Genomic DNA, 15,059 nt, shown 5'->3' on the forward strand with positions numbered 1-15,059 from the left:
GAGTTACTTATGTGGCTGGACTGGCCTTGCTTGCTGCATGTCTCGATGCCCTTTACATAGTCTGCCATGAATTATCCATCTTGGTAGAGACAAGGACAACCTTCCTGGAACTACATAATACGCATGACCAAGAGCTGCTCGTTGGTGACCGCTTCGGGTGAGAAACTGCTCACCGATGCTTAACAAATGCTTTGTGATTATAACGTCTGTACTCATTATGCATGTCCTCTATAGGTCTGTGCTTTCATCATGTGGGGGGGGGGTCAGTGTATACCATAGTGTCTTGCCTTAGTTTCGGTTGTTTATCTAGAGTGTACCCTACAATGGGGAGGTCAGTTGTTGTGTTGGCGTTTTTGCCCTTATACAGTTTACTCTGCGGTGTAGCCTGGTTTGGGGAGGTTGTACCCTGCCATGGGGAGGTCAGTTGTTATGTTGGTGTACCCTACTTGGGGGAGGTTGTGTAATTTTTCAGGGTGATTACCCTATAGTGCTCTCTACTTAGGGGAGGTTGTGTAGTTTTCTAAGGTGATTACCCTGTGGTGTACCCTACTTAGGGGAAGTTGTATAGTTTTCAAAGGTGATTATCCTGTGGTTGTAGTTTTCAGTTTTCTAGGGTGAGTACCCTCTGTGTACCCTAATTTGGGGAGGTTGTGTGGGTTTCCAGGGTGATTACCCTGTGGTGTACGCTACTTAGGGGAAGTTGTATAGTTTTCAAAGGTGATTATCCTCTGGTGTACCCTACTTAAGGGAGGTTGTGTAGTTTTCAAAGGTGATTATCCTGTGGTGTACCCTACTTAGGGGAGGTTGTATAATTTTCCAGGGTGAGTACTCTGAAGGGTTCCCTACTTGGGGGAGGCTGTGAAACTTTCTAAGGTGATTATCCTGTGGTGTACCCTATTTAGGGGAGGATGTGTAATTTTCTACGGTGAATATTCTGTGGCGTTCCCTACTTTGGGGGAGGTTGTTTTGTCAGTGTCAAGGGTTACTACCCATGGGGCATCCTTTCATGGTGACACTATGCTCCGGTCGAAGTCCACCTGCTTGGAACTCGTGGTCAAGGGTTTCACGTTGGTAGGACTTTGATGAGAAGCTCCTCTCTAGTGTTTAGACCTCTTCCGTTACCCTTAACGGACCTTTATCCTAATTTGTCGGTGTCAGCATGCCTTCTACCCTAATCAGGGGAACTTTTGTTATCTCCAGAGCGTTTACTTTCTGGTGTATCCTTCTTGGGTAGGTTTCACTCTTCCTGTTATCTAGAGTGACTCATATCCTCTACTGTAGCTTTCTCTTGGGGATGTTGTTTTTCAGTCTCAAGGGTCAGCACCCTCTGTTGTACTCTCTATGGGAAGTTGTAAGGGCAGTTTATCCCACCTTTGTTTGCCAGGGTGAATACCCTGTGGTGTACCCTTTTACAGGGAGGTTGTGGGGGTGACCACCCTTCTCTGTTGCATTTGTTTTTTTCCACCTATGTCGTGTCTTGCTCTCTCTTATTCCCTAAGGGAGGGGGATGGGGCGTGTAGTAAAGACATTTGCAATTTTAATGTATTCAATGATGTTTTGCATTTTAATGCATTTCTTTTCATGCCAGTGTTATTCCTGATACCTCTTGTTCTACACCATTAGATATTTGCATCTCAATATTTTCAATTCATGCTAATGTCATTTCTGAGGTATCTTACTTGTATTTCTCTTTATTTCTGCTGTTGTTCCCCAAGGAAGGAGGATGGGTAGTAAACTACTTCTCTACTATTCCCCATTGTACTGCTCTGTTGGAATGTACCATGACATCATAGAATGCCTGAGTGCCTCTCTGTGCTTAGAGTGTCAGTTGGTCATCTCAGGCTGAGTTGCTAGGAGCCTGCTCCTGGTGGGGCTGCATCTGTACCTTCTATCTTCTCCTACTCACCTATCCTAGAACCAAGCTACAATGAAGGATTATTCTATCTATACAGCTAGACCTTGTATCTTCCTTTACCACATGCACCAACCCAAGAAATGGAATCAAACCTGCTCAAGGGTGGTTGGTTTGATCACAAGTATTTCTCGCCCAGTTTCCTTCTCTCTGCGCATAAGCACAGGTACACTTTCTCAGAGACCCTCCCAATGTCTCAGTCCCTTTCACTTCACTACACATCCAGCCACAGTGACATCTAATACGATAAGAGCCCAGCTCTGGCAATAAAAGCATGTATATCCATTTCTATTACCCCATAGCCCAGCTTAGGAGACACCACAGTCTGTCTATTCAAACCTGGTCATGCTACATGTAGCATAGCCATGTTTCTCACCATGTAGGAGCAAACAGTACTCTCTCCTGCGCTGTCCTTGCGGGGTAGCGTGGGCCATGCAAAGGACGGGTTTCCAGAGATGAGGAGAAAGCCACAGACAAAACAGTGCCTTTTGTGACTATTTGTGCAGGGCACCTGATGTTGAAGGTGTGAGCAGTGTGCCACACTTCTAAGGATAATCTTCCTAGTAAGTGTCAGCAATGGGCATGGGCGGGCAAGCAAGGGCCTCAGAAAGGATGCAGTTGCCTGTCTAGGACGCCTGCTTATGATGCTGCATCAGATATACGCAGCTAAGTTCCAGCAAGAAGAATTTCAGTTACCTTGTGTGATATGCTATTTCTGTTATTTTCTTTGTCATAAAGCAGAATTTCGTAAGTGATGGAAAGAAGTATAAAAAAGAAAAACATCTATGCACTCAAGATCTGGAACAACATCCCTGTATCCGTCAGGGCCTCCTCAACCCTGTGCCAATTTAGGTAAGAGCTCAAGAGGCACCTCTTTAAAGAGCCCTACTTCATAATGCAGTACAGTCCACTGATGCTTCCATAACCCAGCTACCTCTTCAATCACATTTGTTGACTGTGTCTTTATTTTTGACCCTCTACAGTGCTATGTGATTTTATTCTACGTTCCTGCTCTACAAATACAGCATACTTTCATACATGCATTCTATAATGTTGTCATAACATATCAAAGTCATGCACTCTAGACCATCTCAGTTCTTGAGCGTATATCATGGCTCAGAGCATCTTCTTCTTGGTTTCTGTCCTGCAAAATGTTTAGTACATTCAAACCATTAGTTTGCAAGGATCTTTGTGTAATAATTATCATACATTTCACCACTTCTTGAATTACAGATGTTGTTTATTTAGGTATGTGTCAACTATAAGTGCACATTAATTTACGTAGTTATCAATTGCAGTGTGATAATTAAGTTTCTCTTGAAAATATATGTGTTTTTATTATGGATTCAAATTTCTTTTGCAGTGATTGTGTTTTTTTGTTAGTTTTTTTTGCTGCTTTTATTAGCCACTTGTTAAGTACAATAAAAATAAGAACATACATAGTGCAGAAAAGAAAATGTACTTAATATAGAAAGAAAAAAAAAAAAGAATTTACATACAGCCGTCATAAAATATTGACAAAACCCATTCGAAAAAAAAAAGTACGGCACATATACTAAAATTGGAACGATACAGAGAAGATTAGCATGGCCCCTGCGCAGTGATTGTTTTTTAAAAAAGGAGAAAAAGGGTTCAAAGAAGTTGGTAACCTCAATTTTCGTTTATTGGTTTTAAACATTAGACTAGGTTTCACAGAATGGAAGTAAGTGAAAGGGTGCAGAGGCCTTTCTGATAATTGATAATTCTGAAAAAGTTCAACAATGTTCAGATACAATATACAAACAAAAAACAGAGTGTAATTTAAAAGAGATGAACTTCGTATCAGACACTCCAGATAGCAGGGCCATACATATCTATAATCATCTTCACTTTGTGGGCTTATCTTTCTGCCTGCCGACGCAGATGAGAATAACGGATGCTATTACTTTGTTTATCCATTATTTGATTATTCCGTTGTTCAGAAGAGGTATGCGGGTGTGAACCATCTATGAAACTCAAAATAGCCAGCTTTTGGTGCTACGTTTAGCTTTATTAGCTGTTTAGTGAGCTGGTTTATTTTGCTATTTTCAAGTGTTATTTTTTTGTGTTGGTTTCTTCTTTTAGTTTGTTGTTTTATCCATTCCTCTTTCACCTAATCTACATTTATACTCAGTTTTTACTCCAGCAGTGGGTGATATATGTTTATTTGGGGACGCTCTAGGTTCATGCTACTTCTGGGGAAAGCTCATTGGTCATGACAGAGAAAAGATCGAGGTGTGGGTAAACTAATCTGTGGTACTGGAACAGTAAGACCTCAACTGCTATGGCCATTCTGCACTCAAGCATTTACCCAGTAAGCTTCAGACTAGAGGACCGCGTCTAGAACAGATGGGCTGCAATGACACAACCATGCCCAGAAAGCCTCATTCTAATTGTGGCCTCTTGCAGTTTAGGGCTGATTTCTACATTTTTGCCAGAGTGGGTTCAGTCAAGCCCTGGTAGTGTATAGCACAATCCAGCATATGTGAAAACAACATGGAGGACTGAATGTCTCTGTGTACAAAGAAGGCAAGGATTAACTATTTACAAGCCTCCTACTGGGGCACAAGTATTTGGATTTATTCCTAGGAGTTCACTTTCTTTAAAAGTATTCGGGCATCCTAGTGGCCACCTTTGGTATCCTCGTAAAAAGCAAACTTTCCTTAGATGTGATGTGGACCCTCATTGGATTGTAAAGTTTGGAACTACCACCATTAGCTGAATTAATGGAAAGCTGTGAGGGTCACTAGAAGCAGTCTGTTTCCTAGTCCAGCAGGAAGGCCACTCACATCCATGCGAAGTGCTTACCCGATGGTGTGAAGGCGCAGAGGAAGACTTCACACTTACTGTGCAGTTAGGCTACAGGTGACATTTGGCCACATTCTGCGTGTGACTGGGTGTTTACATGGCCTGGGCTGTAAGTGAGACAAACAGGGATCACCAGGCTGATAAGGCAGTGGTCAGACACTGGAGTTCTGCATTTGGCAAAAGATGTCAAACGCTGGGGTGCTTTTTCACTTGCTGGCACCATGAGTAAGTGGAAAGGGTTGTGGTGAAGCTTTATGAATAGACCTGTCCAAGATACCGGTCTGACCAGAGGATTCTTTTTGACAGTCCCAATCCAAGGTGAAGTTGAGTCTTTTCCTGTGATGTCAGTTCCTGTTGGAATCATATATAAAGAAGGCATTAATGAGAGAAGGATGTGTCACACCATGTATGTTCCCTTCCTTTTGTTGCTGTCATCACTCACTTGCTACTGTTTTTGTTCCTGATGTTTGCTGCTTTGTAGCTGGATTCTATTTGGATTTTCCTCTTCCCTAATGTTAGGGAGAGCCCGGTGCATAGCTTATCTACCCCTGCTTTCATCTTCAATCAAGAACTATAGGATTGCCAAAGTTTTTACCCTTTTGTGTTTTTCCTCATATACAAGACCCTCTTAACCCCTTTAGTGTGGAGGACAACCTGTTGATATCCTCCACGCTATCACTAGAATGCAGAGGATATCAATGGGGCATCCTCCTGGGGGTTGAGGGGAAAGCTCCAGGGCTCCCGCTGGACGCTTCCCCTCATGTCAGCTTCTGTGGGGGCTGATGCAGAATCATCAGCCCCTACCCCCACCCCTTAGTGATGTCAGCACTGGGTACTGATGTCACTGATCCTATCAGATGGCACCAGAAGGAACAGGTAACAGCTTTCTGAGCATCCTGTGGGTTCTCACCCACAGCCGACCCCTCTGAGGGAGGGATCACTGGAAAGGGTAGTGTCTCCCCTTTACAGAGATGCCTTTGTCAAACGGATCCCTGATTTTGAGTGAGGGGTTGAGCCCCCGGCATAGTTGACTTCCCTTAAATCTATATGAGTATATATATATTTATGTTTTGCTTCACTGAGGGGCCCAGGGGAGGTAAACTTTGGTGGCCATTTTGATTTTAAGTTGTGTGCTGCCACGGCAGCGGAACATGCATAAAGGCATCATTGAGAAGGGGAGAGCTTTCCCTTTCCAGCAATGCCTTGTTGAAACAAATCCCTGCTTGTTCATCACCACTGGACTGTGATGCATGAGCAGAGATTCCACTAGACACCAATGATGTGTAGGGGATCAACAGACCCCTTGTTTATGTATGTTGCCCCTTCCCTTGGAAATGGGGGTCCAAACTGCTCGCTGTAGGAAAGGAATTATTACCGGCCATTTTTTTTTTACATGTGCACGGGGCTTTTCAGGTGTTTCCCGGGCACCAAAATTGGGGGGGGGGGGTTGATTGGCACCCACATACACATTTTGACCTTCCAATGACGCTGGCTGATTGGGCTCCTGAAGGGGGTACAGTCAGCCCCTCGGGAGAGGGGAAAATATGGCTGCCTTTTCTTTTGTACTGCTGCCTTGAAATTTTAGGAGCCCCCTCCCAAGTCAGCAGTTTCATCTCATTTCAGCCACTGCTTCGTTATTGTGGCATTTACATTTTATTTCCACTCAGCACAGCCTACATCACCAGGCAGGTAGCCCATTTCTGCTAGTGATCACTTATTGAGTAATTCATATTTTGCTTCGGCCATGGTATTTATGAGGCTGTGGAGGGTGGGCTGACATATTGCCCTATGCTGTGGTGGGAAGAAGCAAAATGTGTATGGCTAAATAACTGAAAAGTGGCTGAAGTGGATTCAGCCACTGACCCATGATGTATTACTTGCAGGGTTCCCCCATTTCCCTAATGATATATGTTGTGCCTGGTGAAAATAAAGTGCAATGACACAAGAACTGATCAGCGACTGACGTGGGCTGACACACTGCCCTGTGGTGTGGTGGGTGGAAGCAGAGGGGCTTACATCATTGTGAGTCAGCCGCATTCTGCTCGTTCACAAGGAGCACATCTCACAAAAAAAGTTTCTCAGTGTATCCAGGAAAAATGCAGCACAATGTCTTGGGGAAGTTTTTAGCAGCGTTGGTTTTTTTGGAGACTTTTTCATGTCAGATTAGTGCGGGTTTGAGACTGTGGCTGTTGTGATCACACTTTAATTCCCTCTCACAACACTACATCGCATTTTTTCACTTCATAGCACACCATTTGCCCCCCCCCACACACACACACAGCATGCATTCCTATGAGCATCTCTGCATTCTACCTAGGCCAGAAAGTTTTAGTAAGAAAACAGAGATGGCGTCTCATTGGATGAGTTTTTCTGAGGCTCTAACTTGGATGATGGAGGAGAGCTCTGAGGCAGGGTCTAATACTGAAAGAGCATCAGAGGGAGATGGTCATGGAGCAGGGTCTGAGGGTGATTTTTCAGTCGGAGTGCCTTCTGAAGAATCCTTTTCCAGTGATTCAAAGGAACAAAGCCCTGGAATTTGTTATGTCCCTTCACAAGCACTAACTGTGCAGCAAAGACCTAATGACACCAATAGACCAATATAGAGTGCAGGCAGATATAGCACCAACCACAACGAGAGTGCTCACTTGGATTACTCCTAATTTAGTTCAGCTAATAATTAGCCCATTAACAGGAGAAACTAGATGTAAGGTCGATACAGCAATTCTGTTTTGCCTATTGACTACTTCCATCTTTTTCTGGAAGCAACCATGCTACCAATGGCTCCTCTTTGTGTTTTAGGACAGTTTATGCCAGGGGCACTTGGTCAAACCACACATGGGTGGAAAAACTGAGCAGTAGGCATTTTGTGGATAGGCACAGAGGCGGAAAGTGTCCATCACAGAAATGTGATTAATGTGTTATTTAGCCATTAGGAAAATTAGCAGTGTATTGGGGATAAGGGAATGTGATCAATGCACGTTACACCATCCAAGACACCTCTGGGTGTTCAGTTTTCAAAAATGTGAGGGGATGTAAATGCTCCTTCTGCGTCTATCCACAACTCAAGCATAAAATCATACTGGTTGGTTTTGGCACTACCAGTAGAAATAGCATAAACGTGTCAATACTAATAACAGTATTGGAATATTGAACCCATCACTTAGTGTTAGTGAGCGGTAAGGCTACATCAAGGCACCAACAATGTTATGGTTTATTCACACGCCTTTCATACATGCCACACAAAGCCATTTATACCGCCTGCCAGGGACCCAACACACTACAACAAGCCACTGCCATTTAATGGCACATCGCATTGTTGGACTTGGCCCTTTCTGCCAGGCATCCCCAAATGTTTGTCCTTCCCCCTCCTCTTTTTTGCACCTGTTTTTGTTGGCTTCATTGACTCTGAACACTTTACTACTGCTAACCATTGCTAATGTGCTTGTGCCTTCCCATTTAAACATAGTAGAATTGGTTTACACCCAGCTAGCATTTTTAATTTACGTGTAAGTCCCTAGTAAAGTGCTACTACATGTGTCCCAGGCCTGTAAATTAAATGCTACTGGTGGGCCTGCAGCACTGATTGTGCCACCCACTTAAGTAGCCCTTTAAACATGCCTCAGGTCTGCCACTGCAGACTGTGTGTACAGTTTTGAAGCTGCAATTTTAACCTGCCAAAATAAACCTTTTGCCAGGTACAAACCTTCCTTTTTAACACATATAAGTCATCCCTAGGCTAGGCCCTGGGCAGCCCAAAGGGCAGGTGCAGTGTATTTAAAAAATAGGACATATATAAATGTAAGCTTTACATGTCCTGGTAGTGAAAACCCTAACATTTGTTTTTCACTGCTGCAAGGCTTTCCTCTCCCATAGGATAACATTGGAGTTACCTCATTACATTAAATAAGCTGTAACTGGCAATTAGGAGCAGGAAACAGGTCAAATGTGCTGTCTAAAGTATTGCAATAAAAAAACCTACTTTAATGGTAAAGTATGAGATTTTTAGTCATAATTCTGAAAATGCTACTTTGGGAAAGTTGCTATTTTCTTGCCCTAACCACTTGGCTACTGTAACCTGTTCCTGACTCACATGCCTAGGTGTAACTGGCAGTTGGTCTTTGCGTATCGCTCTCAGACAGTAAGACAAAGGGAAGGTAGTTTTCTCAGCATGTGCCACTGCTAAATCCAAAAAGTATAGCTTGAGTGAAACATTTATTAGCTACAGCACAGCATAGCATCCTACAGGTAGAACAGCTCCAGATCCAACTACAGTGCAGCCAGGGATTTCAAAATCAACATTCACTTGGAATCCAGAATGCACTACAAAACAAAACATGGCATGTGCTAGGAACTTCTACAAATGTATGTTAATACCAGCACAATGTAACAGCCACTCTGAGTTAATTAGGGGGAGGATCTGTCACCTACCACATTTGCACATTACAAAGGCTCTGCCTGAGCACTCTCACAAAGGTGTTGACACTGGTCTACTGTGACCTCAGACAAGATGGGGCCAGGACATGGAGGGACCCACAATCTGTATCCAGGACCATGAAAGTGACACCAACCATGACACTCTGGCAAGTCCAGCGTGGTGTGTCTCGCATGAAGGATCCCACTATGTTTTCTTACAAACAATGCCCTACAAACCTCAAACTTTGGCTGAAAACACACGTTTTCCTCACATTTCTCTATCGGAAAGTTGGGGAATCTGCAGGTTCAGTTAGTTTCTTTGGGAAAATCTTGCTGCAATACAGAAATGACCCCTTGCTGAATTCACAATTTTGTCTACATTTCAGAAATGTATAGCTTTCCAGCATTGCACATGGGTTTCACACCTATTTCCACCACAAACTGGAAGTAGGTTGAGAGAAAGAAATATAGGAAAAATGGGCTACTTCTTATACAAATGCCAAAACTGTGGTAAAACAATGTTCCTGATACAGGTCTGCTTACTCCTGCAAGTTAGAAAGAAGTTGATTTTAGCATAGCAAACTCTTTCGTTGATGATATTTTTAAGAAACAAAACAGACACTTTCTTGCCCAGCACTTTTTTCTCATTTTAACCCCCCCCCCCCCCCAAAATATAGCTATATTTTGGCTAAATAATTACAAATGAAGCACTAACTTGGGTAATGGTAACATATCTTACTTGCAACACTTAGAAATGGCAGAAGAGAATGTAATATGAAAACAAATTAATGTTATTAATTATCTAGTAGGGTGCACCAATGGGACCCTGCTGAAATGGTGCAGTTTCAGCAAGTGTGTATGGCATATGATACAGTGGGGATTCAGTGGTCTGTATGTTCCAGGCACTAATGTGGTGCAGTTCTGCATCAAAATGCATTGCCCTAAGAGGTCTCTCCTAACAGGTGAAACTCTTAGGCAATGTGAAATAATCACAAGCCTCTCAGGCACCGTGGAACCTGCTCTCACTATTGCTGCCCATGTACACCAGTTTCCAAAGAAAGAACATTGGCATCCTCCACTCTCCGTGGATAACTGTCAACAAGAACAAACATTTCCAGAGAAGTTCTAGATTTATAATCTATGTTGGGATCAGCATCACCCTATAGATTCCTCCTACTTTCCAGAGGATTACAGTGATTTCAGCGGGCCACAGTGGGATTTTCTACCTGTGGAAGAACTAGGGGAGGCCACTAGGCCACCTGACGTCAGGTCACATGCTGACTTTTTGGAACACACTTGGTTCAGTGAAGGTGAACACAAAAGAACCTTCCTGCTCTATTCCCATATCAGACCCTCACTATTGAGCTACTTGTAGCTCACCTAATTTTCTGGTTTTCTTCCACCTGTGGAAGAGTTGATGTGAGCAAAAATATCACTAGGAACTGCGCAACTGGTTGTCTGCGGCGTGCACAGTGCTAGCAATGTTCTTTGTGTGACTTACAGAAACTGGACAGAAGACAGGCATGAGGGAAAAGTATGTTTGCAGTATGATTTCTAAGTGTAAGCAGAGGATTCCAAAAAATTGAAACCCTTGATTTGTTTCAGAACTGTGCAGGCTAGCCAAGAAAAATACTATGTGATTCCACTCGCCACATGGCAGATGGAGTAAATGATCAGCAATATTGCAATGCCTACTAAGTCATGTACTCTCACTGTACCGTGATCCCCTGTAAACCCAGCTTAATTGTGCCAGGGTTAAAGACTGAGAGCACTGTAGACAGAACCAGAAACAACCCTGGTCCTGAATTCCAATGGGATAACATTGAGCCTTTGTTTCCTATGAGAGAATTCTGTTGAGTTGTACAGTGGTTGGTACTGTAACATCAGCTAGTCCATGAAAAGTCAAACTGAGCTCTTACAGAGTTTTTTATTACTTGAATACATCTTGAATGGTGAGGGCTAGAGACTTGAGGGTATCATCATTAATCTTTGTTTTTATTATAACATTTTTATAAACTTTACTAAAGTCAACCTGCACACCGCCCCCCATCAGCAAGGCTTACTCTGACAGCTTGAAACAAGGTGCTCAGGAGAACCAGGAGATTTTAAAATACCAATGTCCCCTCTCAGAAGAATTATTCAGCATCCTTGTCAGTAAAGAATATATGCAGTTCAACCGTGAGACATATAGTTCATCCTTACAATTTCAAGCTTTTGGAAAGACTCTTATTGGCATCTAGTAGTGTGAGCTCAGCCTTGACCTAAAGAAACATGTTGTAACTTTTCGCTAAAGTTTAAATGCTTAAAACAGTAAAATAGGAACTGAAGAGACTATGTGAGGACAGTGACTTTGATCATGGGTATTGAACCTTGATCCAAGTGGGCTGGATCCTATGAAACGCTTCAGGATTTACATATAATTACTGTACATGAATAAGAAGTAAATCAGTCAGTGGTTATCCTGAAAGTGAAAGGTTGAAGGTCTGTGGCATACTTTTAGGAAGAAAGGCGCCACACTGGAGAGTAACACATGTATTTTTTCAGAACCTGCTAATCAAAAGTGACGGTGCTGAAAGGCGTGGAGAACCACTGACCTCCCCAAAGCTAGTGACCAAAGACCACTAGATACATAAACACAGCAATCCCCATCACACGTTGAGGGTGTCTCAAATATTTTACAGATGCACAGCGTAAGCAAAAATAATTAAATACAAGTGTGTGAATCCTTTTCTTGTTTCTTTAATCTCAGGGTCTTCAAACAGCCGACACGTGTTTCGTCGCATACATGGGAAATCGTTCCACGGCTTTATCAAGGCTGCACAAAATAAGAGAATGTTCCACCTTACAAAAAATCAGGTGTACATGAACTCAAATACATAATTCTGATCAGAGGTGATCAGTGAAACACCTTTAAGTTAAAAATGCAAAACCATGTGCAGGGTGGAAAAGACCAGTATTCAATAAAAAAATATATAAAAGGTCTCGAAGTACAATTTGCGGATATAAATATATCCAATATGCCGAAAGGAGGGTGGAGTGAAAAGGGAACACTCGTGTCCCAAGTGAGCCAAGTTATATCAGCGTGTGATACTATGTAAAATTTAAAAAACAAATTGTGACTTCCAAGGTGAAATTGATCGTGAAATCTCAATCAATATCCGTGATCATCCTAATTTCACAAAAATTTGTGATTAGAAGATCTATGAGAGATCCCTATATATCCCCAGTTTTGAGTCAGAAAACAGCGCGATAAATACCTAAGTCTTCTGAGTACAAATCTCTATAAGGAAAGTGAAGACAGAAAATGATATAGTATGTCAGTTCAGCCATCAAAATAGTCTCTACTATCCAGACATAAGTGTAATGTTAAAAGACCTACTTTATTTGTGATGATAAATCCGACCCACAAATGCTAATCTTCTAAGTTCTCTTCTGATAAATTCAAATATAAATGAAAGCCGCCCCCTTAGAGCAATCACATCCCTTAAATAAAGATTTTTTAGCATAAAATCTTCTTTCCAGATGTCAAAGCTCCTTTTCCCCAAAGTGTTTGCCCTTGAGAGGATGAAGCTAGGTAAGGGTGGGCCCCACTACTTGCAGCAGAGAAATAGGGTGTCTTAAAGAGACAGGCCCAAGATGGTACAGGCTGAAAATGAAAACGACAGGAGCCAGAGCACTACATTGGAGAGGCTCATATGGTAGCCTACGCACCTATAGTTCCAAGACTAGGGTTATAGAAGGGAACTACTATGTAGGCATATATGTGTTGGCATGGGTGTCTTCATTTGAATTAGTATGTGAGATGGTTGACAGAAGATGGGATTTCCCTGGCTGGTGAAATAATAAAATTTATTACAGTGAACTGGAACATTAGGAGACTATGAACAACGTTATAGTGAAGCGATCTTGGCAGCCCCAGCCCAGTAGTAGAACAAATGTAAAGATACCAATCAAAAACATCTAAAGAGGTGGAAGAAATAGTTACATGTGTTGACTAAGAAATTGGATCGGTGATTGAAGTGTTAAACGTTGAAAACTGTTACGAGCAGATTTGACTGCTTTAGGGACAGCACAGTTAAATTACAAACAAAAAATTTGAAATGTTCCAGGTAAGTATGAGGGGATGGGAGTGAAGGAAACTAACATTTTCTTATCATAATTATTTATATGAATAATTAGGAGAAGAAAAACAAAATTGGGCAAGGGGTACATGTAATGTCGAAGGAGAGAAGGCATGTCCATCCTCGTAGAAAATTGGAAAAAAGAGACATTCAGAGGTAAATACTAGAATAGCACATACAAATCGCTGAGATTTAAACACAAAACAATGAAAAGAATATAGGGTTAATTCAAAAAAGGTATTTACAAGTAAGTGTAGTAGTAGTACTCCTGCAGCACTACTTCTCGTACTCATTAATGCAATTCACAAGGTAAAACCCAAGGTCACTGTCTCAGTTTTCTACTGTAAGTGTTCACATCTAAGCATAGGTAGTTCTACAGTTTAGGGGAAGTGTGGGAGTGGAAAGGATGGGTGGCTAAAAATGGGGAACAGGTAATTGAAAATTAAGGATGTACACAGGAAGGGACATGAAATACAAAAACACATCTTCAAAAACGTTTTAGGTTAGTTGCAATTCACTAAAGTTGCACCCAAATCTACTCCAATAGAGCTACTGCCCAAGTAGGCCCAAATATATTCCAGCCAAGCCCTTGTTCTGGGTTGTTCATGCATCATGGGTCATGGAGCGTGTTGTTGAACTGTAGTCATACTTGCGTCAAGAATCGGACACTGCTGGTGCATCTCGGTGTCACCGCTTCTCAGATCGCCACTTTGTGAGTACTAGACGATACCACACTCCAGACACGCATGACCCATGATTAACCCAGAATAAGGGTATCCCCCAATGATGGAATATCAGTTCAGGTGAGAGTATTAGGCCTCACGTATGTGCATGTTATGAATGCGTAGCATGGCAGGGATACATTATGTAGCCCTGACAAATGCCACAGACCCTCTTGGTGTGGGCCGAAACATATTGGTTTTAATATATTTGGATTAATTGAACAACTAGTTTCAACAAGAACCCTAAAAAACTTTTTACCCATATCCCAGGTACCCTACGAATAAAGAAATCCTTTGGGTATACCTGGACATATTTTCAACTTTCTATTCTTTATGTGAATCCCTGCTTATCCAGCAAGACTTTATTTAGGAACTCCCATCCTTTTGGTTGAGTACGCCCTGGTGGTACCACCCTACCAGGGTGTGGATAGGCGTCTATGATGAAGTATGTCACGATAAACTGAGTGAGGCACCTATTTCAATATCTTTGGATATCTTAGCAAACCTAGGAAGTAGCATCCCCTTCAACTTTGTCCATCTCATTTCTATTCCTATTTCCCCCAGTTGCCCTTTTGTGAAAATAGTGGCTTTGGGAGAAGGCAACTAGGAATGTAGTCTCTCACTCTCCCTTTGTGAGAATAAGGTCTTTGGAGTACCAGGGTGATGAAGAGTTCACCTTGCACTTGCATGTTTTAGTTAAAGTGTGGATTTTCATCTTGTTTTCCAGAAATGTACTGAAGTTTAGTATGGTGTTATTAAGGAGTGTAAAGGTGGTAGGGAGTGGGATGTGTTTGAGGACTAGGTTGTCAATGGAAAATTCATTAAAGGTATGTTGTTCTCTTTGGGGTTTAACTGGAAATATTGGTTCGATGTTGAGCATAGTGAGGAGAATAACAAGGTGGTCTGGACCATAAATAGTTATGGGAGGATTGCATTGGATAGTTGGTGATTTGAGAAGATGAGATCAAGGAATTTGTCTTCAAAGTGTGTTGATTGGGTGGCATGTGTTTAAGAGGGTGAGGAACATGTATCGTGTTTTTTTCATGCTTGAGTTGTCAGAGAGAA

At 42.2% G+C, this 15,059-nt stretch overlaps 1 pseudogene; it reads left to right on the top strand.

Moving 5' to 3' along the window:
* Positions 1 to 3,453: 3,453 nt before the first annotated feature.
* LOC146810390 (U6 spliceosomal RNA) lies at positions 3,454 to 3,547 on the top strand (annotated as a pseudogene).
* The last annotated feature ends 11,512 nt before the right edge of the window (positions 3,548 to 15,059 follow it).

Source organism: Triturus cristatus, chromosome 7, assembly GCF_964204655.1.
Source record: "Triturus cristatus chromosome 7, aTriCri1.1, whole genome shotgun sequence".
Classification (NCBI taxonomy): domain Eukaryota; kingdom Metazoa; phylum Chordata; class Amphibia; order Caudata; family Salamandridae; genus Triturus; species Triturus cristatus.